This window comes from Pristiophorus japonicus, chromosome 4 (genome assembly GCF_044704955.1).
Source record: "Pristiophorus japonicus isolate sPriJap1 chromosome 4, sPriJap1.hap1, whole genome shotgun sequence".
Classification (NCBI taxonomy): Eukaryota; Metazoa; Chordata; class Chondrichthyes; family Pristiophoridae; genus Pristiophorus; species Pristiophorus japonicus.
In genome coordinates, this window is record NC_091980.1 from 6,027,046 (window position 1) to 6,030,446 (window position 3,401).

The window sequence follows — 3,401 nt, forward strand, 5'->3', positions numbered from 1 at the left end:
ATGCCTGGAAGATTGTGGTGTTGAAGCAGTGTTTGCTGGCTATAAATGAGACCTTTGAAAGCAAAGGGAGCATACTGCTCTCCTGAAGATTGAGGGGGTTTATTGCTGTGATGAAACCTGAGCAAGAGATGTGCCTACGTCTACAAAGCAAAGGGCAACGCTGTCACTCCAGGTGGTCAACCAAACTAGACTCGTGTCATTTGGGGTAAGGTGCCTCGTGCTCATGGAAACAGTGGCATGGTTTGTGCCAAGTTCAGCAATAACCTGCCCGCTAAGGCTATTGGGCACAGGATTCGTGTGATGCTGTACCCATCGAGGATTTAAAGCACAGTTGTACATAAATTGAGAATGAATCGCAAAGTGGTCTTAAAAAAAGAAATTAGTGAAGCAGTTGGGTTTTTATGGCAATCAGGTGGTTTCATGGTCACCATGACCGACATTAGCTTTTTAATTGCAGGTTAATTTAGTTAACTGAAGCTGCCGTGGTGGAATTTGATCTCCTGTCTCTGGGAGAAGACATTCGTCTTGGGCAAAAGCAACAACAACAACTCACATTTATATCGTGCCTTTAACGTCCCAAGGCACTGCACAGCAGCGATTACCGAACACAACTTGTCACCGCGCCACATGAGGAGATATTAGGACAGGAGATGAAAAGCTTGATCAGAGAGGTAGGTTTGAAGGAGCACCTTAAAGGAGGAGAGAGAGAGGTAGAGAGAGGCAGAGAGGTTCAGGGAGGGAGTTCCAGAGCTTGGGGCCCAGGCAGCTGAAGGCACGGCCACCAATGGTGGAGCGATGGAAATCAGGGAGGCTCAAGAGACCAGAATTTGAGGAGCGCAGATATCTCGGGGGTGTTGTGGGGCTGGAGGAGATTACAGAGATAGGGAGGGGCGAGGGCCATGGAGGAATTTGAAAACAAGGATGAGAATTTTGAAATCGAGGCGTTGCCGGACTGGGAGCCAATGTAGGTCGGCGAGCACAGGGGGTGATGGGTGAGCGGGACTTGGTGTGAGTTAGGACACGGGGCAGCGAACACAGGAGGTGATGGGTGAGTGGGACTTGGTGCGAGTTAGGACACGGGGCAGCGAGCACAGGGGGTAATGGGTGAGGGGGACTAGGTGCGAGTTAGGACATGGGGCAACGAGCACAGGGGGTGATGGGTGAGCGGGACTCGGTGCGAGTTAGGACACGGGGCAACGAGCACAGGGGGTGATGAGTGAGTGGGACTCGGTGCGAGTAAGGACACGGGCTGCCGAGTTTTGGATGACTTCGAGCTTACGGAGTGCCAACTCCTGTCAGGAGTGTGTTGGATTAGTCAAGTTTTGAGGTAACAAAGGCACTGATGAGGGTTTCGGCAAACAATGACTGTCTGCCAGCAGCCTGCTTAACCCTGGAGCCTGTAATGTATTTGGTTCATGGGCTCTTGCTTAAGAATTTATAGCAACACATTGCTATTAAGAACTAGTTGGTTTATTAGCGAAAGGTTAACAATCACACGACACATTACCAGTTCATCCACCAGGCTCACAACCACCTGCCCCATCGTGGATCCCCCAAACCCAACTGGCCGGAGTTTTATTGAGTCTTGTGAACATCACGTGCCTGGCTAAGCCACTCCCAACTCAACAGCTCCACAACTATGTTGAGTTGTATCGGTAATCAAGTGCCATTGATTAAAGGGTCGGGGGCGGGGGGCACACTCCAAAAACATTTCAAGTGTCCCCTTGTATATTTTTGAGGGCACTAGAAACACAAATTATACATGTCCCCCCCCTGGCTAAAAGGGGAGGGGCACTAAAACCCGGCAATAAAACAAATTAAACTTTAAAATATATAAAATCAAATTAAAATTTGGTTGCCGGGGGTAATGATGCACTCCCTCCGGCGCCCACCTATCGCGGAAGGCCGCGAGCGTACCGATGGACATCGTGTGCTCGACCTCCAGGGACACCCTGGCTCAGATGTAACCGCGGAAGAAAAGCAGGCAGTCGGGCTGAACGACCCCCTCGACCGCCCGCTGCCTGGACCGGCTGATGGCCCCCTTGGCAGTCCCACGAGGAGGCCTTCCGACCTGCCCGCTCCCCTCCGCACAGGGTGCCCAAAGGTCAGGAGCGTGGGACTGAAGTGCAGCCAGAATTTGAGGAGCAGCCCCTTCAAATATTGGAAGAGGGGCTGCAACCTCGTACACTCTGCATATACATGGAACACAGACTCCTGCAGACCGCAGAAATTACAGGCGGCCTGGGAGCCATCAATAACTCTACAACTACTTTGCTGTCAAACCTGTGAGCATATTCACAGGTGCATACATCACCCCGCGCCCACGTGGGCCACGGTCCCTAATGGATGGCGATCGGGGGCGGAGATGCTGGCTGTCTGGTTTTTCTTCCCTCCCCTGCTTGTCCATGGATACCTGCAGCCAATTCCGAGGCTCCTACTGCTCTCCACATCTGAGATCAGCACAGGCCAGGGGATCGAGCCTTTGAGAGAAAAGACACAGATAAACGGCAGCGAATCAAAATGCCTCCCGACTCCCTAGCGGGAAATCTCCTTCAGCTTTCCGAGACGATATATGTGTTCAATGTTTGCGCATGTTTTGAGTGTGGTGTAAATTCCGCTGTGTTTGAAATAAAATGCATCTAGCGCCTCAGTTGTTTGTGTTTGGTTAGACAGCGTTCTCGTAGAGTTCGATAAAGCTGGAGAACTGAAACCTTTTACACGCAGGATTTCCTCAGAGGGCTACTCCTGTTCCTCCGGTGTAACTCACACAGAAACTCGGAGGAAAAGGCTGGCTTGTATAATCACACGATTGCTTCAACAACACATGAAAACCATGAAAGTATGCCGCACGATGATATCATTTTGTTTATTATTCATTAACTGGATGCTGGCATCGCTGGCAAGCCCAGCATTTATTGCCCGTCCCTAATTACCCCTTGAGAAGGTGGTGGTGAGCCGCCTTCTTGAACCGCTGCAGTCCGTGTGGTGAAGGTGCTCCCACAGTGCTGTTAGGGAGGGAGTTCCAGGATTTTGACCCAGCCACGATGAAGGAACGGCCGATATATTTCCAAGTCAGGATGGTGTGAGACTTGGAGGGGAATGTGGAGGTGGTGGTGTTCCCATGAGCCTGCTGCCCTTGTCCTACTAGGTGGGAGAGGTCGCGGGTTTATAAGAACATAAGAACATAAGAAATAGGAGCAGGAGTCGGCCATTTGGCCCCTCGAGCCTGCTCCACAATTCAATAAGATCTTGGCCTCAACTCCACTTCCCTGCCCGCTCCTCAAAATCCTCGACTCCCTTATCATTCAAAAATCTGTCTGTCTTCACCTTAAATATTTTCAATGACCCAGCCTCTTCAGCTATCTGGGGCAGAGAATTCCAAAGATTCATGACCCTCTGAG

The 3,401-nt window shown here is 50.9% G+C and overlaps 1 pseudogene; it reads left to right on the plus strand.

Moving 5' to 3' along the window:
* On the plus strand, window positions 1–349 carry LOC139261986 (large ribosomal subunit protein eL33-like; annotated as a pseudogene).
* The last annotated feature ends 3,052 nt before the right edge of the window (window positions 350–3,401 follow it).